The 26,065-nt window shown below is 36.3% G+C and overlaps 1 protein-coding gene and 1 pseudogene across 1 annotated transcript in view; one reads left to right on the forward strand and one right to left on the reverse strand.

Moving 5' to 3' along the window:
* The window catches only part of USP49 (ubiquitin specific peptidase 49), a 227,162-nt gene that overhangs the window by 7,424 nt on the left and 193,673 nt on the right, over window positions 1-26,065 (forward strand). The window lies entirely within an intron of this gene.
* LOC128652396 (tigger transposable element-derived protein 1-like) overlaps window positions 17,999-26,065 on the reverse strand; it is a 44,685-nt pseudogene continuing 36,618 nt past the window's right edge.

Consider the following 26,065-nt stretch of genomic DNA (forward strand, 5'->3'; position numbering starts at 1 on the left):
AATATTTCAAAACATAATGATGCAAAGTAACAAGGTAATAACCATACAAGATAAAATATATATTTCAACCCTATTGCATGTAAAAAGAGCTAAAACAATATCTGTAATAGATGCTTGACTAGTCCTTTGGGATGATGTGGCTATAAAGTTTACCCAAGTCATTAGAGGGCTTCTCAGAAAACTTGACCTGGAATTAATGATTAACAACACTCACAACAACAATTGTAGTTTATGACAGTGATTTTTAACCTCTTTTTTTTTTTTGCCGTGGCACACTTTTTTACATTAAAAAATTCTGTGGCACACCACCATCCCAAAATTTTAAAAAAAATCACACATTGTAGCCTAATACAGCATATATATATATACACATACATACTGTATGTATTGTGCTGTTATGCCATGCCTCCTACAAACTACCCCTGCACTGGGAGTAAAAAACAAGCAAAGTTTAAAAAATATGTCACACTGTTGTCAGTCTGCCGTGGCACACCTGAGGATCTCTCACGGCACACTAGTGTGCCACGGCACACTGGTTGAAAAACACTGGTTTATGAGACAGAGAACGAAACATGTACAGTTGGATTCTATTCCCTTCATCTAGAGGTTATGTGGGATCACAGAATTAGATTTAGAGGGAAGTTAAGCAGTAAAGGAAAAAAGTGAAAGAAAGAGCAGGAGAAAGGAGAGGTCCTACATACTAAAGTGCCTCTAGTTAATTGTGTGCGTAACCAATGCGGATAAATGTAAACATATGACCAATGAATATGTCTATGGCAGTAGGTTCCTAAGTTGGTTAGTAGTAACTGATCCCAATAGAATTGTATGTCCAGAGAGTAACTAATTTTATGACATATCAACCAAATTCTTCCAGGGATAACAACTTTGATGTTCTATCAATCCAAGTTTGTTTAGTGGGGATGAACAAAGTTTCCCAATGGTAAGTGGTTAGTGATTTAGCACTATTTAAGCCAATTTGTAATAGGTGTAATATCAGTTTACATGGAAATTTTGGTAAATTTTTTAAAAGGGTAATTTTGAGTGGTTTAATACAAGGTTATTATTAAAATGGTTTGAAAATGAGATTTGACAACCCTCTAAAGCGGTTGAACAAGTTTGCATTGCCACCGTATATGTATGAATCTACCGCACTCCCTGCAACCCCTCCAATAACCCCAAAAGGCCCTAGGATAAATTATGCTAAGTCATAATTGGGCCAGGTACCATTAAAGTAGTAGGTTATATTTTAATTACAGAATTTGTGGGGCTACAGAAGACTTATGTGTGTTTGTATAGATCCTGTGCCATATACTTAGATCTAGTGGAGAGCCCAAGTCCCTCCTGTCATATATGTGTATATGTAGGAAGAATCTTATCAACTTTAAGAAGTTTGTTTAATAACGACAGTAAGCTTTTAAAGGCTTCTTTCAGGCATAATGTGTCAAAAGGAGCAAGGTACATCAGGAGATCATGCCTATAAGTAGAAGTATTAATAAAGTGTCTCAACTGAGCGTGCTTAATCCAAGAAGCAAACCTACCTCCTGTCCCTTTCCAATAGCTCACCTCCTTAATCTAGCCAACTGTGAAGTCCCTTTCCGCAGATCCTTCGGATCCACTGTCCATTCCTCCCCGATCATCTCTGCATTGAGTGGCACTGGGAACATATGTAATCTTTAAAACAACATTCCCTTAGCAGACTTTATTATTGGGTCCCACATTTCAAAAAAGGTGCCAGTGTATATTTGTAGAAGTGCAATGAGAAGGTCTGCTCTCTCTAGTCACCCAGCATAGGGCGCCTATATTTTGGACTTGAAGTATATGAGAATCAATGGCTATCCAATCCTTTATCGTCTGTTGCCCTTTGCCAATTTAATATTCTCTGGAGGGTGACTGCTTCTTAATACAGTAGTTTTTGCTATTTAAAGACCAAGTCCTTTCTCTCTGTTTGATCTTTAAAGGTTGGTTTTGAAAATTTTGGGTTTGCTTTTCCACCAGATGAAGGCAATAATTAGGCCTAAAAGCAAAAGGTTTTTAATTTACTATTATCACCTTGTATAGGCATTGTGTGTTGCATTTGTATACAGTATTTCTGTTTTGTATATTTGCCTTAGCTCAAGTTATGATTGTGCACTTGTATGGTTTTGTTTCACATGGATACCTCTAAGATGTCACTTGTTTATCTTGGATAATTGCAAGAAATTTCTGTATTTGTTTGGTTACACTCTGGGTGTTAACAGCTTTCTGCTGTCTTCCCCCACCCCCCCACCTTTTTTTCCTTCTAATATGGAGTAGAGTTTTTGTTATTTAGAATTCTTATGCCTTCTTTTTTTAATGACATATGTCGGCAGATATTGCAGTACTATACAGGGGGTACAATAAATAAAGACAAGACAGAGGGCAGACAGGGACAGAAGGCTTACAGGGCCCTTCTCCCAGAGAGATTACAATATGTCAATTGTGATAACCTGTATATAAGATTTGCTTAATATTAACTTAACCTCTTCTTCTTCTTCTTTTTTAAATTTTTTTTTTTTTTTTTTTTTTTTAAACCCAAACACTGTATTATCCATTTCTATTAGCCAGCACAGCACATCCCGCCTACACACACCACAATGCAGCACTTCAAGCAGTCGTCAGGTTTGCTCTCTCTGTCCCCTGTGTTGTTTATATTTTGTTTTATATTTTGCTTTTTTTGTTTTTAGAGGAATAATTAAGTACAGAAATATAACCTTAGGGCAGTAAATACCATACTGGAGGCCACGTGCAGCTGTGAATTGCCAGTTGGACAGCTCTGTTCGTCAGTAGTATAGTAAAGTTACAATAGAATGGCTTATTTTATTCTGCTTGAAATACTGGTCTGTCAGTGCATCTCATCTCTTATGAAACAAGGCTGTTTGATTGTAAAATGTTATAGAATAGACCATAAAAACCTTTGAGGGGCAAATACATTCTTGAATAAGTTTTTGTACTCTGATGACAAGACTTTATAATTTTTTTTTATTTTTATTATTATTATTATTTTTTTTACATTGGCACATTTTGACCAATTTTAATTATAGCATTAAAAAACAAATATGATAGTGAGACATATTACTTGAAGACCTGAAATTTATATGGTTTATTCTGTGCCACAAAAATCAAGCTTTAACTTTCATTAAAGTCAGTAGGAACGATCTCACACAGCATGTGATTTCACTTTGACAAATCTGCAGCTTAATGGATGGTGTGATTTGTGACCAAGTTAATCTCCAAGGCAAAGATTGCAGAAAAAATGCTTATGGCACGTTTAATAAGAACCCCTTCCTTGGATCATGGTGACAATATTAATTGGGTGACGTATTCTGTCATTATGTAGATCTAGAGGTGACCATTTTGTTAAAAATGAGCGGGTTTTTTTTTTAATTAAAATGTATATATTTTTATCTACACCAAAATCATTTAGATCTAATTTTATCTATAGTCAAGGTTTAAGCCTTCCTAATTTCTTTTATCTATATTTTAGGCCAGGTTTTACCGATAGATGAATTAGAGCACAGGTGAAACAATCAGCTGCTCAGTAAACGCAATGACCAATATGCTCTCACATTTAAAGTAGTAATGAAAATATGACCCTGCTTAGTGGGTCCTGAGTACTCAAAATGAAGACCCCTGATCTACATCTGTGCCATAGTTTTTGACATATATATATATTTGCAAGGCAGATATTGACATTTATGTAACGTTTATTACAGATCCAGACATACATAGATACAAGGTGTGCTCCAGTTTCTTCTATACCTTCTGCTTCATGAGCAGTATTGCTGTTAAAGGGGCAGTACATATCTTGCAATTTGTATATAAAATGATTAGTTATGTGTAATGAAACAATTTTGCAGTTTATTTTGCCCCCATTTATAATTCTCAGAACATAAATAAACCCTGCTGACTTCTTTAGTTAACCTTGCTACATGTGTGTCCCTATTTGGCTTTATCAGGTAACAACTGACAAAAACAGTGCATTTTATAATGACTTTATAACCATGACTGGCCTTGTTATCTGCAGACTTAAGCCCAGCTTGGCTCCTACAAATAAGTAAAATAGTAGGTGAAATTTGGCTATTGAAAAATAATTGTAGTAAATAGGATGTTAAGGTGTTTAAGAATATAAAAAGATTTGGCTGATATGATGTTCTGTAGCAAGATAAATGTCTTGTAATTACAAGGTGTTTACTGTCCCTTTTTAAGATATAAGTACCAGGGCCACGTTAGATTTAATTTGAGCTGCATTTGTGGGTTTTGGTTGCCTGAATGACATAGATTGTGAAGAGAATTGTGCTTCACCCTCACCCATGACCTCACTTTAACATGTCATACGTGAAATAGTTTACTCTGCATATTACATGAGCAAATTCCTCTTCTGACATTTATGTCTTACAACAGAACTATATTTGTAGACCCAAATATACTTGATAACACTTGGATGCACATTAGTGATTTTTCTTTCACATGCAATGCTATGACTTCCATCTATCTTTAATCAGGAGTTGCAAGTATCACTAGAAATGTCAGATCAACATTACCCCAGTAACTTTGCTTTCTTCCCTCTGTTTACTACAGCTTCAGTCTCATTTATACCACCAATCAGCCTCTAGTCACTGAGGCTTGTCAGCCACCTCTTCTTGGTGTCTCTCTGATCGTTTTTAAAACACAGTGATTCCAGGAACAAGAAATGGTTGTTTGGACATAAAACTAAGATCCGGGGATAGGGGAAGTACCCAGATGGTATACATGCTGTTAAAACAACACAAAAAAAACCTCTAACAAGTTGCTAGGGAAGGGTACAGTGCTTGGCCAGTCTGTGCATGATGATCATATAAGTGCAACTCTCCTCCATTTCCTCCCCCTGTTACTGTCCACATATGGGTGTCTAGATGACCCACCGTGAGCAGCCGACTAGCAGCTTCCTGTGTTGCTATTGCTCTATCTTTGCTTTTTTACTGATATAGAACCTCACAGCCTTTTCAGTCTGATCTAGTTGTTAGAGCATCCTTTCATCAGCAACACACTTGAAAATACAAGCTGAGATATTGTCAGAAGCTCTCTATTTATTTTCTAGATGTGTATGAATATATGTATAAACACTGCTAATTTATCTGGTGACATAGAGTTTCTCTGTAAGCTGTTTGATTCATTTACAAATCATTTTACAGTCAGCATTGCAGTACTGCAAGGTGCTTCTGGTAAGAAAAAAAAAATGGTAAATCTACTGAATCCAGCAAGGAACATATATCAGATTGTGATAGATTTGAGAATGCTGATGATAAACTGTAAATTACAGTCTCTAATTACTTGTTAGAGTAGCAGGATGCAAGCTTACCATATCTGGTTTTGTTGCAAAATTGGGTAAGATGTGGGTAAATTGATGACTGTATCTTTCTCTAGTTTTCTGTGCCCCTGCAAATGGACACAAAAACAGCAGGAGAGCCTCTTGCCCCCCTCTGAGTCCCTGCTGGCTAAGGTTTTGTGTTAAATACACTTTGCATGTGCTGTGTGGCTTTTCTCTCTGCTATTTAGCTAGTGGTGTGTGGTTTTTTTTTTTTTTTTTTTTTTTCTTGTGTATAGTTTAAGGGGGGATCTGTGTGTACAGAGTTTGCATCTTGACATTTCCTACCTCTTTGTTGGGATGTGTGTGTATATGTATATGTGTGTATATGTATGTGTGTGTGTATATATATATATATATATATATATATATATATATATATATATATATATATATATATATATATATATATATATATATATATATATAATGCTGCATTAAATGTGTGTTTTGTAGCTTTAAAGGGCCATTCAAGTGAGAAAAAAAGTGCTTTTATTCTTATGAGCATATTATTTTGGCGCTTGCAGGCAGCCCTGAAGCTCTGCGTGTTTAAACCCTGCACGGGAGCCGCAAAGAATTGCTGGTCCAGAGGGGACACTGCAAGTAAGCCAATCTACAGCAGTGGCAATCATGCAGCTTGGTTGTTCTGCTGCTTGACTCACTGGACGTATCCACTTGTGGTCAGCAGTTCTCTATGGCTCCATAGTAGTACATTAAATATATGTTTAACCCCTTTGTAGGGCACATTGATTTGCAGTGTCGCTAGAGTGAAAATTACATGCTCTTACTAGTTAGATGAAGTATTTGTGTTTTTGCATGGCACAACAGTCACTGGCTGTGTCCTGCTCAAGACTTCAGTGATTGTGACTTCTGATTAGGATTTCACCTGTGTGTTTCAACCCTTTTGCGGAGGTTAAACTCCGTTATCTACAGTAAATAATGCAGATATTATATGCTGTAATGAATTGGAGCATATTATTTTTGCATTAGAATGTCAATATAAACAGATCCAGCAAGATTATGTACGTTTGCTCAAGCACTTACTGATGTATTTTCTTTTGATAGGTCCCTATCTATTTTTGATTTTGTTTTGTTAAAATGTATAATTTTATTTTTTAGAGTTGTGTTTTTTTTTTTTTTCTCTCTTTATAAAGAATGTAAATTGTGTAAATCACCACTGATGTTGTAAATGTAAAATTCTTAAAGGGACATTTTAGTCACTTTCATTATTCAGATAGGACATGCAATTTTAATCAACTTTCCAATTTACTTTTATCATCAAGTTTTGCTTTTTTCTCTTGGTATTCTTAGTTTAAACTAAACCTAGGTAGACTCTCATGCTAATTTCTAAACCCTTGAGGACTGCCTCTTATCACATGCTTTTTTAAATTTATTTTCAACACAAAGAGACTGAAAGTACACATGGGCCATATAGATAACAATGTGTTCAGACACAGGGGGTTATTTAAAGTGAATGTAAAGTTTCATCAAGTAGTGCCCGGTTTTTAAAAAATACTATTAAAAACAGGGGCACTTTAATTGATAAAACTTTACATTGCACCATATTTGTAGAAATGCTTACCTCTTCGTCTTGAAAGCCGCTCAAGCGCTTCGCCAGACCGTCGCAAGCCTCTTCCTACATCAGAAATGACGATTCCGGCCTTCCTCCAATCACGGCATTGCTTTAGGCAATGCTTCCCCCGGGGGGGGGGGGGGGGCGTGATTGGAGGATGCCGGAATTGTCATTGCTGACGTAGGAAGAGGTTTGCGACGGGCTGGAGTGGCTTTCAAGACGAAGAGGTAAGTATTTCTACAAATATGGTGCAATGTAAAGTTTCATCAATGAAAGTGCCCCTGTTTTTTAATAGTATTTTTAAAATCCGGGCACTACTTGATGAAACTTTACATTCACTTTAAGATTTAGCACAACACAATGCTAAATGCACGGCAATAGATCATAAACAGTTACAGTAATGTGATCAGGGAGCTGGAAGAAGGTTCCTAGATACAAGGTAATCACAGAGGTAAAAAGTATATTAATATAACAGTGTTGGTTATGCAAAACTGGGGAGTGGGTAATAAAGGGATTATCTATCTTTTAAAACAATAACAATTCTATTGTAGACTGTCCCTTTAATCTGCACTTCTAAATCTGTAAGTTATTAAACCAGATGACCTCTTAATATAGTATCTTAGAAGCACGCTTTTTGGCTGTTGACAAGTGTGACAGTGAAGGTTACTGGGTTTTTTCTTTTTCACAAAGGTTGCATTAGGGAGCTTTTGTGTACAAACAATCCATAGCTGCACTGAAATAAATAAGCATTTATAGTAGATACCAGAAGTCCATACAAGTTGCATCCTTTTGTACCCATTTTTCACAGTTAATGAAACCTAACAATATCTAATTGAACTCCATGACTCACTGTTGCAACTACAATAAATGTAACAAGCTGCCCCAAACCTTTTGTCTCTGCACCCTCAACCTGTAGACTGTAAGCTCTCCGGAGCAGGGCCCTCTTCCTCCTCTACTAGAATTATTTAGTTGTTATGTTTTGTATTTTTTTCACAAACCCTTGTCATTGTATACCCCTATCTTTGTACCCAGCGCTACTGAATCTTGTGGCGCTATACAAAAAAATGATGATGATAATAATAATCTGTTAGAAAATAAGTGAATGATTTCTATCAATATAAAAATTAAAGTGAAAGTATGATCACTACCTTATTTGCATACGTGTTCACACTTACTAATAATTTGTGGAAGCACCTTTTGCTTTGATTGGAACAATTACCCCCAATTTGGCACATCTTAGACCATTTTTTGCTGAAGAGCTCAAGCTTAATTAAATTGCATTGGATCTCTTTAGGTGAGAATACAGAATGTAGTCCATAATCTGACTGAGCCACTCTGGGATGTTGATTTTCCATTTCTAAGATCACTTGCTTTGAAAAAGATTAAATTCTTCAACTTAATGGCAGATTTTGAATCCAAATATTTTGATACAGTCCGGTATTTATTTATTTTTTCACTCTGTCTGGATCAGAGCCCTTGTCAGGAGCATGATTCTGTGACCACCATAATTAACAGTAAGTACTGTGGCTGATAATGATGGCACAAAGCATATTTTTTTTTTGCCATTTAATGTCAAAGTTTTTTTTTTGTCTTGATTTTCCAACATGGTTTAGAGAGATTAAACATGTTTTGTATAATTTTTTTTTTCTTCATGATTTAGATGGAGGATTCAATTTTAACCCCTTAACTCAATATGACGTGTAATATATACGTCATGCACTACTTTTCCTATCATATTGCATGACGTGTATATATATGTCAGAGCTGCAGGAAGCTCCAGCAGTTGCTGAGCTGGAGTTTCTGAGCTCATGGCATCTGCCTGCATATGGAACCGGAGCACAATATGTTCCATATGAGGGCAGATGCTAGATTGTTACAGACGGTTACACTATCATCTGCTAGTACCGGCAGGAGGCAGGTGGGCAGCCCAGCAGTGGAGGGAGGTGGATGGCCCTACACTTCAGCAAAATAAAAAAAGAAAGGGAGAGGGAGGGCTGGGAGCTACAGTACATAAAAAAATGTGGGGGGGAACCTGACTAACGATTGCGGAGGGGTGGGGGGGAACACTACACTACAGAAAATGTAAAAAAATAAAAAAAACTACAAAAAAATGTATGTTATTGGTTCTGGCAGACATCTGCCAGTACTAAAGATGGCCACAAGTAGTGGGAGGGTTAGATAGCCATTTGGGGGGATCAGGGAGGTGAGGAGGATCACTACACTGCAGAAAAAAATAAATATAAAAAATGAGTTTGGGAGGGAAGAGAGCTGTTCGGGAGGGATGGGGTAGTGATCAGGGAGCGGGAGGTGCCAGGTGGGAGGATAACCTCTACACTAAAGCTAAAATTAACCTTACAAAGCTACCTGATTAACCCCTCCACTGCCGGGAATAATAGAAGTGTGGTGCGCAGCTTCAATAAGCGACATTCTAATTACCAAAAAGCAATGACAAAGCCATGTTTGTCTGCTATTTATGAACAAAGGGCATCCCAGAGGAGCTTTTACAATAATTTTTGACATGATTGCACAAGCGGTATGTAAATAATTTCAGTGAGAAACCGAAAGTTTGTAAAAAAAAAAAAAAAAAGTTAACAATTCATTTTTATTTTATTGCATTTGGTGGTGCAGTATACCACAATGGGCCTAGATCAATATCTTGGGTTGTCTACTTAAAAATATATATATATATATGTATATGTATTATTTTGACAGGTAAATAAAAAAAAAAAAACAAGGTTCTATTTCTGTTTAAATGGAGTGCTAGCAAAAATGCTAAAAATTCTGATATTTTGGGCAAGTTCTTCTCTGAAAGTTTAGTAGCAAAGGGGTTAACACTTTTCTATTTAATTTGCTTTACTCTCTTGGTATCCTTTGTAGAATAAGAAGCAATGCACTACTTGGAGCTAGCTGAAAACATTGGATGAGCCAATAATATGAGGCATGCATGTGCAACCACCATTCAACAGCTCCTAATTCTACCTAGGTATGCTTTTCAACAAGGATACCAAGAAAACAAAAATTAGAGAAGAGAAGTAAATTGGAAAATTGTTTAAAATCACATGCTCTGTCTGAATCATCAAAGAAAACAATTGTTTTTGTGTAAATATTATTATTGATGCATGCCAAACAGCAACATTTGTAAATTGGTTGAGGCAGTTTGCAGCGTTTTGAAAGTTTGTGGGGAGCATGGGACAAAGCACAACTTTTACACACAATTTAAGAGGTGTTTAATGTCCCTTTTTAATTTTACCAATGGCTTTTAATCTTCCCACCCAACCTCAAAGTGTTAAATGTTTGTAGCTGGTTAGTGACAGAAATTCTCCCTTTAAAGTTGTTGTTTGTCTTCTTGGTGAACTTCCTGTCCTCTTACCTCGTTAGTAGGGGTGTTCTAAAAGACGTTGTCTACCGCGTAGGAATGTGTATACCACGTCCTATTGTGTGTGTTCTAATGGGAAGCTGAGCAGAAAGCTAGCACCGGGAACGCACACAATGGTTAGTGAATGGGGCTGACGGTATAATTCTCATAGGCTGTACCACCCACTGCTGAAAATAAATATAAACATCATTTTTTTTTTTTTTTTAAATGCTCAATCTTTGTGGAGGCTGGAAATCCTTCCAGTGGCGGTCACTGCGCATTCGCAAGAGGTCTATCCTCTTACAAACAGCTGTTTAAGCCGACTTATTTGATAACAACGGGTCGCAGGATTCTATGGGCCGTGCCGCGCATGCACACATTCACCAAATTTTTCCATCGCACGCCGCCGACTTGCCGTACCCGGGGGGGGGGGGTCATGCTTATGGTGTTTACAGGGTATGCTGATGGGGCTTACGTAAGTTACACAGGGGGTGCTTATGGGGGTTACAGTGGGTGCAGATGGGGCTTATGTAGGTCCGTAAGCACCCCCTGTAAACTCCATAAACACGACCCCCCCAGGCGCACGGCAAGTCGGCAGCTTGCGATAGAACAAATTAGTGAATGGACGTGGGCAAATCAAACGGACCGATCAGATAATACATAGCAAAAAAAAGCGTTACTGCATTATTTGATTGGTCTGTGAAGTCAGTGGCTGTACAACCAATAGGGTCTTGTCTGATGAGTAGGACCGCGTGCGCGGCACGGCCCATAGAATTCTGTGACCCGTTATCAAATAAGTCTTAAACAGCTGTTTGGAGGAGGTCGGGCCTCTTGCGCATGCTGATTACACGTCACCGGAAGTGATGTGGTACAAACATTCCTATGGTAGACAACTTCTTTTAGAACACCGGCACTATGTGATGTGTTCTGGTGGTGCCATATTTCCTGCATTTGTCAATGGTGGTGTTAACGGTATTCATGATATGGAATGTTTTGTGTTGTGTGGCGTGTGTTTTTTTTTTTTTTGTTTTTTTTATTAAAAAAAAATTCCTCTCTTGGTCAGTACCTTTTTACTGTATGATCACAAATATTTTTTTTGTTAGCTCCATAGGCAAAATGTTGTACCTGCAGTTTACAACCAAGAAACCTACAAGGAACTCCCCCAGCAGAGGTTAAAGGGATAGGAAAGTCAAAATTAACTTTTCGAGAATCAGGGCATGCAATTTAAAGACACTTTTTTTTAAAATCGCTTCTAGTTCCAAATGTGCTTTGTTTTCTTGTTATCCATTGTTGAAAATTTAATACGCACATATCCTACATTAGTGGGAACTATCGGTTATTTGTAGAGCGCCAACAGATTCCACAGCTACATACATGTGTCTCTTGTGATTGGCTTTTTGGCTAACCAGATGTGTTCAGCTAGCTGTCAGTAGTGCAGTGCTGTTACTTCAGCAAAGGATAATAAAAAAAGCATGTTTGAAAGTTGTTTAAAATTGTATGTTCTGTCTGAATTATGAAGGAAATTTTTGGGGGTTTCCGGTCCCTTTAATAAATCTATTTGAATTTTGAGAAGTTAGAGGTTTTGCAAGTTAAATAGAATATGTTCTCAACTGGCCAAAATGTAAGAATCCGGCTTCCTCCAATCACGGCTTTCCCCCCAGGGAAGTCATTGCCTGAGGCCATGCCGTAATTGGAGGAAGCCGGATTGGTCATTGATGACGTGTGAAGAGAGGATCTCTGGGTGAGGGAAGCTGCTCTGGCTGTGAAAAAAACAAAGGTAAGTTTTTTTTTTTTTTTTTTGTTTTGCTTTCTAAACTTTGAATGAAAGTGCCCCTGTTTTTAATAGTATTTTTAAAAATTGGGCTTTCATTCATCAAAGTTTCCCTTCACTTTAATATTAAGTAGATATGTGCAATGAGATCTTTCATGAGGATCCGAATGAGGAAGTAAACAGCTGCTCATGCTGTTTAGCTCTTTTCAGAGTCATATTTATTCTTGTGAAAGATCTTGATTTGCACAGATCTTAGTATGGTGATCTTTCACAAGAATGAATCCGGCTCCAAAAACAGTTGAATGGCACAAGCGGCCGCCTACTTCTGCATTTCAATCCCTACTAAGGGGCCTATTTAAGAAAGTGCGAGCGGACATGATCCGATATTGTGGATCATGTCCGGTGCACATCGATAAATGCTGACAGCATACGCTGTCTGCATTTATCATTGCACCAGCAGTTCTAGTGAACTGCTGGTGCAATGCCGCCCCCTGCAGATTTGCGGCCAATCAGTCGCTAGCAGGGGGTGGCAATCAACCCTATCGTATTGGATCGGGTTGATTTCCTGCGATGTCTGTCCGCTGCCTCAAAGCAGGTAGACAGGTTATAAAGCAGCAATCTTTAGACCGCTGCTTCATAACTTGTGTAAATATGCCCCTAAGAATCCAAATGCACAGGTCAAATATTGATCAAGTTTGTCTGTTATGGGGTGCTGCATAGGACATACCCCACCCCCTGATGTTCCATACGCCTATGGGTCTGTCAAGTGATCACTGTTGTCGTGACCTATATCGCAAGATTTTGACCTTTTCTGTCCCTTTAACTTAAAGTGAAGGTAAAGTTTTTAGTTTATGGAGCCTGTATTCTATTATTGATCTACTATATACTATGATCGCTAATTTTTTTTTTTTTATATTTGTATATATATATATTAGTGTATTCTAAACACTTTATATTACTTTCTCGGCCGGTCTTCGCTCCTCCCTCCATTGATTTCCTGGTTTTTGACTATATTACATACAGAGCGGTCCCACCCGCTCTGTACGTAATACAAAAGCGCGTTCATTCCATTTGCGCCTGCGTGACAGTAAAATTGTAAATAGAGACTACTTAGCCTTATGAATCCTTATCTCGCATGCGCTAAACTGGAACGAGCGTTGAGAATAAAAGAAAGGAAGTGAATGCAACGCATGCGCATAGAGAACAGTAATGCGGTGACGTAATATGACGGCCGCCTAATGGCCAGTGTTTCAATTGGCTAGTAGAAAAACGTGACCGGGCTTAGAAAGAAAAAGAGAAAAACGGGTTGTTTTAGCAGTGTTCTGAATTGGATAAAGAAACGGTAAATAATAAATAAATATAGCGATTCTAACAATTTGATGAATTAAAGTCCCATTTATTTTTAGATTATTTACAGGGGGAAAAGTATAATGCATGACACTTTACCTTCGCTTTAAGGCTTGGAAAATTGCAGGGGCATATCAGACCTATATGTCTCATATTTTTTAAATAGGGGGGGGGGAATATATCACCATACTTTACTAGTAAGGTATTAAAAGTTACTAGCCCAGAGGGAAAAAAGGTTACTATACAGGGTCTCCTTTATCTGTAAACGGTCATCTTTCCCTAGCATATTGTTAGCACATCCTGGCTGGCTGTGTAAGTGGCCTAGATAATCCTCTCTGTGTTGTGCATGAGGAATCAGGAGCTGTGCTTTGTGCGTATGTCATGCAGAAAATTGCAGTTTTCAGTAACTGTCATTTTAGCTTCCGTAAAACTTCTTTAGGGGCCAGCAGAGGACTCTTGTACATCACTGTAGTCTATTTACTTATTTGCTGGGAGTCTCATTTTTATGTTGGTTTTGAATTTCTATTTCAGTATTTATCCAGCAGCCAACAAGCAAAGTCTAATTTAGGTTTTCAAAATGCTACAAATTGCTTAACAATCCTTTTTCATATGTGGATTACAGAATTTGCCTTTTTTTTGGCCTCTCTAGTGCACAGTTTTTCTACCCAAAAGCAAAAAGTGTTAAAAGGAAATGAAACCCAACATTTTTCTTTATCTTATTTTTAATGTCTCAAATGGAGTATGTGATTCTAAACAACTTTACAATTTACTTATTTTATCCAATTTGCTTCATTCTCTTGGTATCCTTTTTTTTGAAGGAGCAGATATGCACTATTGTAAACCATCTGAAGACATCGGGTGAACCAATGAAGAGGCATTTTTGTGCAGCCACCAATCGGCAACTAGCTCCCAGTAATTCATTACTGCTCCTGAGCCTACGTAGATATGCTTTTCAACAAAGGATACCAAGAAAATGAAGCAATTTAGATAAAGAAGCTAAATTATATTTTTATAAGACTGAAAGTATCTCCGTAGCTTACTAGTCCAGGGGACAAATAGTTTCTAGTCCACACAACAATAGTAAAAGAAACAAATGTAATCTTTTGTATTTGCGTTGCCTGTTAAAGGATTCCAAAACTTTTACATTTTAAGCAAATTTAGATCACCAATTTCGTATCACCAAAGTTTATAGCTCATAACTTACCTATTTATACAGCTTAACGATCTTTCTGAATATATTAAAAGTATAATTTTATATTTCAGGTATGACGTAACTAAAGGCAACCCTCTATTGTGGGCCGTTTAATAACAAACTAAATTGCCAATCCGATTGCGTTTTCCACGCATATCATTAAGTGACCAGGCGCATGTGCATTGCGATCCGTTTACTCACGCCTGCGCACAGCTCCGTTCTTGGCATCAGTTCTCTAATTGCAATTCAGAGGGTCTGCTGGTTTAAGGCTGAGTGACGTATTGGATGATGTGTGCATAAGATCGCTCATGCGCATAACGGCCGAAGTCCGACATTTTGATAACCCAGGTTATCTTTGATGATTGAAGGATGCAAAAGAATAGCCTAGCGGTGGGTTTGGAAATCAATAAACTTTCAAAGAAGGATATATTGAGAACGGTAATACTATGAAACGCAATGCACATTACAAAGATTATTATAATTTTATAATCTTGCGATTGAAGATAAGTTTTTTTCCATCATTTAGGGTCCCTTTAATGGGACATAGGGCCCAATTTATCTAAACTTCATTGTATTAGACGTGGGTTTTTCACACCGACCCTCACAGGGGCTACCCTGGCTGAATTATCTTAAAAAAAAAAGGGGCACTTCCTGCGAGCGACTAGAAGTACTGAAGCTCGCTAGAAAGGGAAACTTTGCTGGGTAGAGTGAAGTGAGCTGGGGACGCATTTTAAAAATTAAATCCTGCACCAAAAACAAATCACATTGCATATTTTGTGACAACCTTTACCACCTTTTAGTTTGTGAGGAAATTTTTTTTGAGATCTGTAGGTTAGAAATGTTTAGACAATTACTCTTGGATTTTGAGAGACAATTAAATATACGCCCATGTTCAGCCCAAATACAAAGCGTGATTGTTTTATGTACGAATTTCTATGTATGTTTGCACATCCAGCGTACTTAAATTACATATTTAATATGACCTTTTTTCTGTGTAATTTATATACCAAATTTACGTTTTTGATAACCTACAATTTTTGGTGAACCATTTTGTTACTATTTTTGGAGCACCTTAAAAATACAATTCTTTCCCGAGTATATGTGTGAATGGCTCAATTTATTTATTTTGTATAATTTGTATTATGTTTTTCATGGTGTCTTTTGTAATGTATGCTTCCCCTTCCTATACAACAATACAGTATACGCCCCTTAGTGAGACACCCTGTTTTCAAGGTAAAAGGTGGCTTTAGATAATTGTACGATGGAAAAAGACGTACTGGTGAGAATTCTTCAATTATCTTACCAGTCCAGAGACCTTTAGATAATCAGGCCCATAGTATTTTTTTGTCGTGCATATGAAAGAAAGAGCAACAGTTAAATACGTTAACCTTATTACATTTTTGTTTCCAGTAAAAGCAGTTTAAATTCAAAGTGAAATAGCCAGGAAATTCATGTTTTTCTAAAACTTACTCTTAGGTATCTAGTGTCACTTGCTTATAGGGACAACTTCCACTGAAACATTTGGTTCACTCAGCAGGACATTCATTAAAAAAAGCACTAAAATACATTTTTTTAATATCTTAGATGGAGCATAGAAAAAATGGCTATATCCTCTTTTTTTTTTAAGCACATTTAAAAAGGCTGGTTTAGCCTATTAAACAAAAAAAAACTCATATTGGCATCATATTTACCCCCATGTCAATCTTGGGACACTGACCTTTAATTGGTAAGTACACTTTTTATTTCAAGTTTGTTTAAAAAGAAAGGTGCCTTTTTAAAAATATATTTTTTTTTAATTTTTTTTTTAAGTATTTACCCTGGAAGGATTTCCAGCCTCCACAAAGATTGAGCATTTAAAAAAAAAAAAAAAAGATGTTTATATTTATTTTCAGCAGTGGGTGGTACAGCCTATGAGAATTATACCGTCCGCCCCATTCACTTACCATTGTGTGCGTTCCCGGTGCTAGCTTTCTTCTCAGCTTCCCATTAGAACACACACAATAGGACGTGAATAGAGAGGGCAGTATGCTTCTCATTGGCTTTACCATCCGCTGCTGGATTACTATTTAAAAAAACACATATTTTTTTATATACTGTGCCCTGCATTATATTTAAACATTATGAATTATTTACATTTAAAACAGATCTTTCTTTATGAGTTAAAAATCTATGTTGAATTTATCTTTATCCATCAATGTAATTTTATCCGTCAATGTTATTTATCGGCTCCAATGATAACCGCTTCATAAATGCTTGCCTTCTCATTAGTTATTACTCCAAACCAATTTTATATATATATATATATATATATATATATATATATATTCCTAGACGCATGTGCACTGTATCATTTAGTGGCATGCATTAGCATTTGCGGGCACCCATCGGAAGTTCGGAATATATATCATTAACAGAAGTGCAACGGCAAGCAATGCATTGCTGGTCACACCTCTTTGTACAAAGTGGAGGGGGGATTGCCGAAAAGCAGGGGTTGTTGGAGGAGTCTGTGACATAACTATAACCACAGTGAGCAAGTGCTGGGACCCAGTCAAATTCTCCTTGTTTCTACCTAGGTATCCCTGTGTAACTGGACTGTATAATGAGTCCCATGGAGGGCTTTGGAAAAGGGGCTTAATTTCAAGGAGCAATTCCAGAACAACTACAGAATATGATAAACAGAAGGTGTTTACTAATATAGTCTGTTTGGGTTGATATGTACATAGTCCAGAAAAAAATCTGGATTTTATGTCACTTTAAAGTGCACACTCTAACTAAATACAGAGTAAAACATTTAAACTTTACAGTCACTTTACATAGTATTCTGTGGCTGTACAGCATACGATTTTACTTTTTATGCCTACTCTGAATATCAGCTTAATTTTTTTTGTGGGGGTATCTATGATTCCCTTGGGGAGTAAAGTGTTTTTTTTTTTTTTTTTTTTTTTTTTAATTTGTTCTTAATAAATACTCCTATAAATGGTTTGATTACTGGTTACACATTACTGGTGAGAAACCATTATACAAAGGGGTTGATTTATCAAGTTACGGCAGACAGGGGATAACATATGCTCCCCTGCCCGCCGCAGCACGCCTCTGGTGGGCTGAATTCTGCTGCTGGAATTCAGAATTGCACAAGAATGCAATTTTGCGCTCTTGTGTAACACAATCATGCAATAGTGATAGAGATATCACTATAATAACCCTTGGCGCTAGTGTAGCTTAAATTGGTAATGCTAAAGTGTACAATAAATTACCTTAATGCGATGGTAATAATTACTTCCTTTCAAATATAAAATTATTAAGATATATAGAAAAGAAAGTGAAAACTGGGGAAATTGATTATAAATAGCGAACCCAAATTTAGGGCTGCGCTTAAGGATGAATCAGAGTAGTGCAAGTAAAAAATGAACAAATTTTATTACAGTCTTGATCATACAAAAATTACTTTTAAAATTACTTTTAAACTAAATTTTATCAAATAACACTCTGATCAGGCGTTTTACAATGTAGTATCAATAAAATCCCTAAAAACCTCAAAAAATAAAATAAAATAGGATTACATAAAATAACAATGAATAAAATAAAACAACCATGAAATAATCACTATCACAAATGATTATTTTGAGAAAGAGAACAGAGATCCCATTGGAGACCAAGGAAGATTCACGTCAGCTGGAAGTTAGCGATGTTTAACCGGAGCTGTAACGAGATTTGAGATCCAAATGAACAGACAGGAAGAGAGCCAAATTTAAGGTGTTCACTTATTACTTACACCGAAAATGCTCTCTGAAGTCCCAGCTGTCTCTCTATAGCGGTCCTGGATTGGATCACTGCTGGATTGATCACCGAAAAAGAGGAAGGAAATCCCTTGTCTTTTTTCTTTTTTTTCGATCCGTATCAGCACTCGCGCCAAATAGACCAAACAGTGCTCTGGCTCTCTATGCGGTCTCGACGCTGGCAATTAGTTCCAGTCACCTGTGTGTTAGAAAAGTCAACTTTTTTGTTCTGGTAATATTTTATTGGATTTTATAACATATCAAATGAAAGTATTACAAATAGAAAGTGAATGTGTTAAGTACAAATCCATTCAAGTATAACATTTCCTCTTTCTAGTTGGGGACATAGCTAAATCAGCATGTAGATCAACAAGGTTTTACAGTACATACCGAACAGTTCAAGTCAACTTTTTACAGATATGCTGCATCATTTTCATGGGACTGATCATTTGGATATTAATCCGCTTTCACCAACTATTCAGCTCTTTAATGTGGCCCTCAGCACCATTTGAGAAGTAAATGGACTTCTATAATTTGTTGCCGAAAAAATCTGTTTCAATGTTCTCATTAGGTAATTAAGCATGTGTACAGGTGGCCCTCGGTTTACGCCGGTTCAATATGCTGTGTTTCAGAATAACAACTTTTTTTTTTTTTTGTCACATGACTGCTATTGAAAAGCATTGAGAAAGCAGTGCATTGATTAAAATAGCCAGTAGATGGAGCTGTCCGCTTGTGTTGCAGCAAAGCTACACACAAGCTGGCTGAAATGAATTGGTGTAGCTAGCTAGACATGAGCTATCGAGCAGTTTTTGTGGGAACAAGATCTTCCTGTCTATAAAACAGTCCAGATTTGAATGCATAAAAGGAACTGTTTGCAGAAAAATGCAAGTAAAGTCTGTGTTGTGTGATTATTTCATAAGGTTTATAATGCAGTTTAGCAAATGTTTTTGTTCATTTAACTTAGTTTAATTATATATTCTGTGTTGTGTGATTATTTGATACTGTTTATAATGATGTTTAGCATTTAAAGTCTTCATTTCAAAGCTTTAAAAATAATGTATTTGGTATTACTTATGACAATTTTGAGAGGGGCCTGGAATCTAACTCCCTCACTCCCCATTGATATATATATATATATATATATATATATATATATATATATATATATTCTGCACTCAAGAATCAAGCCTCACCAATTGCCGGTATGTATAAAACTTCACTTAAACACCGGGTCACCACTAGGTCTTAACTCTCATATGGATACTAATCTATCTTATTAATATCAATACTAATGTTCGATAGCTATTTATGCAAAGTATAGGGATAGTGATGTATAGATTGACAATAAGTACCATGAGCTGTCAGTATTGCATTTAAGGTTTAATCTTTAAATATATGGAAATGTTTGCATATTCTAATATAATGTATCTGATGGATGGTTTTTCATATTGTAAATAAATATTGCTATTATTAGACTATTTAGAATTTGCAACAAAAATGTATAGATTCCCTTTAAGGGAAATAAGGGGTGAACGGAACAAAGACCTGTATAAAGGTGCTCACTTGAAACATTAGCATACAGCTGGTGAGCAAGGGCTGGGAGGAGCCCCGAAATGCATACAGCTTGCTACAAGTGTTCTTTTTTTACCTTTTTTTTTTTTTTTTTTTTCATTATGGATCCTATGATTTTAATCGTCTGAAATAAATTATTGATGTTTTATACATACCGGCAATTGGTAAGACTTGATTCTTGTGTGGAGTACTTTAATCTTTGAGTTTACTGCCGTGACGGAGGTGGTCTCCTAGCACCTGTCACATGGCCATTCCCTCTGAACGTGTCAGCGCTGAAGGTTTGGAAACTTTCTGATATATATATATATATATATATATATATATATATATATATATATATATATATATATATATATATATATATATATATATATATATATATATATATATATATATATATATATATATATATATATAAAATCTCAGGAAGTGTATGTGTGTGGGTCATGGTGGATACAAATTTTATATTTTTTTTATTTTCTATCTTGAAGATATGATCACTTTCTGTTTTGTAGTTCTCAAAACTGAATTTGTATCTGCAGAAATAGCATGCCCATTCTTCACAGCAAAATGTAAAACTAGCAGACAGAGTTGATTAAAAAGATCTTAAAGGGACATAATCATGAAAAATTACTTTTGGGTTTCAGATAGAGCATTCAATTTTCAGATTTACTTATATTATCAGTTTTGCTTCATTCTCTTGAAATCATTTGTTGAAGGAGAGCAATGCTCTTCTGGGGCCTAGCTGAATACATTGGGTGAGAGTGACAAGCAGCTAGCTCGCAGTAGTGCATTTTTTCTGAGCCTACCTATGCAGGCTTTTCAACAATAGATACCAAGAGAGCAAAGCAAATTGGCTAAGAGTCAATTGTAAAATTGTTAAAAAATAAATAAAAAAATGCATGTTCTTTCTGAATCATGAAAGTTTAATTTTGACTTTACTGTCCCTTTAAATGCCCAGAGGGAAGCTTGATGCAAACAAAACTGCCTGAATTAAAGGGGTTAATGGGGGTTAAAATAGAAACCTTTTTGCAGGTAAGCTTTGGCTCTATTATATATTTATAAACGTATGTTAGTATCATACTGTTTTATGTCCCATTAACACAAAGTGGGAGCCGATGTTGCTGCTTCTGTCCGTGTCTTGATCCTTGCATAGGTCCAAGCATGGTTCCCTCTTCTCCTACACAAATATACCCTAAGGAAACATATATATATACAATGTTGGCATTAGAATAGTGCACAAATCTACATATGTTTCTAATATGAAGAGGTAATCTACAGTGGTATAGTAAAAATGGCAAAATAATGCGCTAACAGTATTTCCTAATATTATGCTCTCTTCTATTGCTTATTTGAATCTGCTTCGTTTTATTCTCTAAGAAAAATCTGATTCATCATGTTTGATCAGTGTAGGAGCTTATTGGTCTTTTAACTGCAGCAAATAAGACAGTGCACCTAATGCTACTAAAAATGGCCATTTTTGTTGCTAATAAACATTTATTTTGTATACAGATCTTTTTGCAATGTTAATTGTTAAAATCTTCAATGCAAACAATCTTTAAAAAAATTTTTTTATTTTATTTCTTCTATAATGTATTGTGCTTGTTTTGCTTTATTTTATAAGTGATCCACTTAAAGGGCCATAATACCCAAATGTTTAAACACTTGAAAGTGATGCAGCATAGCTGTAAAAAGCTGATTAGAAAATATCACCTGAACATCTCTATGTAAAAAAGAAAGATATTTTACCTCAAAAGTTCCTCAGTAGCCACCTCCCATTGTAAAGGATTTCTAAGCAGCATTTTAGTATGTCTGTCCTAGGACAGCTGAAGGGATGAGAATCGTGCACTCTCATATTATTTCACCAATCAGGTAAAGGAAGCTTACTATGAAATCTCATGAGAGTTAAGTCAAATCTCATGAGATCACAGTAAGAGTTCATGACCTCAGCACTGCTGATGCTGATTGGCTGCTGTTCATTTCTTCATTTTTTTAAATTTGTTTACCCTTTAAGTAGTTCCTGTTTTCCATCTGTATTGCATCATGCAGTGCCTATTTTTTTTTTTTTTTTTTTTTACATTTTGAATAAGGAACAGTATCAAATAATCATGCTTAGCATTGCAAAGATCAATATATAGAAATCACTTAAAGGGACATACAACAGAATGTTTGAATTGGACTCCATGGAACCAGTATGCTGTATTTATAAATACTTTGTAATTTATTTAAATTAAAATGCCTGTTTATTTCCAGAATAGTATTAACACAGTCCCTCTGTTCTGGTGTCCAGCATTGGCTTGTTTACACTAAGCACACGTTTGAGAGGTTCTGCGGTATCCTGCAAGATTGTCACGGGGGCTTGTAAATGTAAAAGGTGACAATCGGAGGTAAAATTGAACCATTAGTAGTCATTTTCATCAATATGTTGGAACTAAATAGCCTTATTAGAATATTCGGTTTTATGTTCATTTAAAAGTACAGAATATAACTACAAATTAAGTTATTAAAGTAGGAATCATTTGTACTTTAGAAACCAAATTTTTCCTAATTTTAACACAATTTTTTTACAATATAGCTAATTGTGATTAAGGTGCTAAAGCATTCTTAAGCATGGATTCTCTTCAAAGGAACAATGCTTTGAGGGAACACATGATTAACACGTTGACCCTTTCAACAACAAAAAAAAAACAAAAAACTGCAACACATTGAAATGCATGAAAGGCTTTGCTGGCTGTGAAAAGAGTAAATTCTTTTGAGTGACACCTTTTGTGTGCACGATCTACCAGGAGGAACAGTTCCATTCAGATACAAATATAAATTCTATGTTAACTATATTCCTGATTCGTTGGCTCTGTCCGTATTGCCATGCTAGACGTAGTACAAAACACTGCTTTGAAATATCAGTAAAGAATGGCTTATAGTAAGATTGCTACACAAGGGTAATCATTTAATTTGAGGTGTTTTCTATCATATTTCTCCTCCAAGTTTTAAAGGCAGAATTCCTTTGTCGTTATGCCTGTTACTAGGGTGGGTAGGCAGGATTAGGGCTGACGTTTGATTGGTCAGACTTTGGCGTTTGTATATTCACAAAAGGCGGGAAATTCTGCTATTAATAAGGTTCAGCTGCTTAATTAAATAGAAACATTAAATGCCTAGTTATCTATTGTGCATGTTCAGCCCTTTCATATAAGGTTTCACAGTGGACTTTTTAAAGCCTGCCTTGTTTGTGTGAATAAATCTGCTATAAGCTAATGAATGGATGACTCTTATTTACTCCGGGTTTAAGGCATGAGCCAGTTTTGAAATATAATCTTTAGAGAGTTCTGCTGTGTTAGGAAAATATGTTATCCATAGAAGCCACTTGTCATTGGTCAAACAATTACTATCCCTAATTTGCCAATGAATTTATTTATGAAAAAATAATGAAGAATGTTGTTTTTCACAAATATCCCATAAATGCCACAAGGAAAATATTGATAGGAAAAAAACTGCCTATTAGAAATACTTTGCCAGTTAAATTTACTCATTAACTGATGCTTGCCATTTCTTAGATTGACAAATGAACGGAAATGGTGAAGTAGAGTCAAAATTAAAGGCATCTGAAACCCAAACATTTTCTTTTGTGAGTCACACAGAGCATACTATTTTTAAAGAAGTTTACCAAGAGAGCAAAGCAAATGTAATAATAGAATTTGGAAAGTTTATTTAGAAATGCAGGCTCTAGCAGAATCATAAGAGTAGTTTTGACTTTACTGTTGCTTTTTAACTTTCATGATTATGAACTTTTTTTTTTTTTTTTTTAAAGTTTCAATTTTCTTCCTTTATCTTCTTATATGCACAGCTTGAGACAACAGATCTTAAAGGGACAGTACACTGTAAAATTGTTTTTATATTAATGTATTTTAAATGACTTTTTATACCAGCTGCAGAGTATAAAATATTATGAGAAATCGCATTTTCAGGTTTGCGTATATGAAGTAGCTGGTTTTGTGCTTTTAAACCACAGCCTATTACAATGGGTTGAGCTTCAGGTAATATCCTAGCTCATTATGTTATCACTTTGTGTACACACACTTGCTTCCTTATCTCATATTTGTCTGGAAAACAAACTAACGCTCAATACATAGGGGCCAATTTGCCAAATGGCAGGTAGACATGATTCACTGTAGCGAATCATGTCTGGCCGACATCTCTCAATGCCGACACCATACGCTGTCAGCATTTAACATTGCAAAAGCAGTTCTGGTGAACTGCTTGTACAATGCCTCCTCCTGCAGATTTCCGGCCAATCGGACGCTAGCAGGGGGTGTCAATCAACCTGATCGTATCTAAACAGGTTGATTGCTGTCCGCAGCCTCAGAGGCGGTGGGTGGGCTAGTTAAGGAGTAGCGTTCTTATGACCACTGCTTCTTAACTGCTGTTTCAGGCGAGCCTGAAGGCTCGCGTCAAAGCAGATGTATTAGGCACCATTCAGTGCTTAATAATTCGGCCCCATAGAAAGAACAATGGAAAATTATAACTGTATTACTTAACTATCCTGCACCCCACTGTGAGTGTCATTTCTTCTGCTGGCTGTGTGTACGTAGGCTATTCAATAGCTGAGACTCCAGTATCACAACTTTCAGTATAGGTTGGGAAAGCACAAGCTAAATCGGCTATTTCAAAGGCCAAAATAGGGGTAAAGGAGCTTCTTGTAAACTATTTAATACACTCCAGTAGGTAAAATGGATCATTGGGAACAATTTAAATGGGTGAACTAGCCTTTTTAACTGAGCAGGTTTAAGACTTCACAATGTGTACATATATATCTGTGATTTGCTGATGGCTGTCAAATGATACAGTGGGCAGGGAAATGGAAAGAAAGTTTAAAATTTGTTAGAAAAAAATAAATACCGTTTATCTTAAATTCAGAGGAAGTGCTATGGTAATGTATTTTATTATGAAATTCTACTGTATTTAATGGTTCTTGACATGAAATTCAAAATTAAACTTTCATGATTCTGAAAATACACTTTTAATAGACTTTCTAATGGTAGTGAGAGTCCACAAAATCCTATTCTGACATATGGTAATTCATCTCCTGGCCACCAGGAGGAGACAAAGACACCCAGAAGGAAAAACTTTTAATAATCCCTCCTATTTCCCCTTACCTACCAGTAGTTCTTTGCCTCGTCTAGGAAGTAGGCAGAGACAGAGGTGTTCTGCAGGATTTCTTCTTTCTACAACCCTCAATGGATAGTTCCTAGAAGAGAGGGTTAAAGGGATAGTAAAGTGCAAATTAAACTTTCATGATTCAGAAAGGGCATGTCATTTTAAACAACTATATATAATTTACTTTTATCATCAAATTTGCTTTGTTCTCTAGGTATTCTTAGTTGAAAGCTAAACCTAGGAAGGCTCATGCTAATTTCTAAGCCCCTGAAGGCCGCCTTTTATATGAATCCATTTGACAGGGGTTTTCTTCTGTTATGTGTGATCAGTCCACGGGTCATCATTACTTCTGGGATATAACTCCTCCCCAACAGGAAATGCAAGAGGATTCACCCAGCAGAGCTGCATATAGCTCCTCCCCTCTACGTCACTCCCAGTCATTCTCTTGCACCCAGCAACTAGATAGGATGTGTGAGAGGACTATGGTGATTATACTTAGTTTTTATAACTTCAATCAAAAGTTTGTTATTTTACAATAGCACCGGAGCGTGTTATTACCTCTCTGGCAGAGTTTGAAGAAGAATCTACCAGAGTTTTTACTATGATTTTAACCGGAGTAGTTAAGATCATATTGCTGTTTCTCGGCCATCTGAGGGAGGTAAAAGCTTCAGATCAGGGGACAGCGGGCAGATGAATCTGCATTGAGGTATGTAGCAGTTTTTATTTTCTAAATGGAATTGATGAGAAAATCCTGCCATACCGTTATAATGACATGTATGTATACTCTACACTTCAGTATTCTGGGGATGGTATTTCACCGGAATTACTCTGTTAAAAGTACATTAAACCTTTTAATAGGTATTTATTATGTTAAACGTTTTTGCTGGAATGTAGAATCGTTTGCATTTTCTGAGGTACTGAGTGAATAAATATTTGGGCATTATTTTTCCACTTGGCAGTTGCTTG

This window comes from Bombina bombina, chromosome 3 (assembly GCF_027579735.1).
Source record: "Bombina bombina isolate aBomBom1 chromosome 3, aBomBom1.pri, whole genome shotgun sequence".
NCBI classification, from domain to species: domain Eukaryota; kingdom Metazoa; phylum Chordata; class Amphibia; order Anura; family Bombinatoridae; genus Bombina; species Bombina bombina.